Raw genomic sequence first — 524 nt, 5'->3', positions numbered from 1 at the left:
CTCAAAAAATCATTGATCAAGCACGGTCCAAGAGGAAGATGAAAATACCGATCAGTAACTTACTGATCTCTTTACTAAACATTTGCTTTTTAAAGCTCTCCTGTAATTTTTCTTCTTCAATGCTGGTTATCTATTGCATGGGAGATACCTTATCCTCGCCTGCCTCAGTCAAGCTGTGTAGAGTCATATCATTACTCTTGCTTTTCATCTAGATTAACTAGACCCGCTATTCATTGTATAGAGCTTATTTAGCGCTATACAATGAATAGTACGTTTAGTAAGACAAACTTCTAGATTACTCATTCCAGTCATGTATAGCAGAAAGGTTCATCTGACTCTTTTTCCAGTGTTATTTTTTCCTAATTATTTCTCCTCCACAGTCATTACATGGGAGCACCAAGAAATAAACATTCATTGTTATTAAAACAGACGGTTATCAACAGGAAATCCCATAGGATGGCCGTGGAGGGACCCAGAGCTTTTATCTGTGTGTATGTAAGCACAGTAAACTCAGATACAGAAAA

The sequence above is a fragment of the Penaeus monodon genome, chromosome 29 (assembly GCF_015228065.2).
Source record: "Penaeus monodon isolate SGIC_2016 chromosome 29, NSTDA_Pmon_1, whole genome shotgun sequence".
NCBI lineage: Eukaryota > Metazoa > Arthropoda > Malacostraca > Decapoda > Penaeidae > Penaeus > Penaeus monodon.
Note: the sequence above shows the minus strand (reverse complement) of the source record.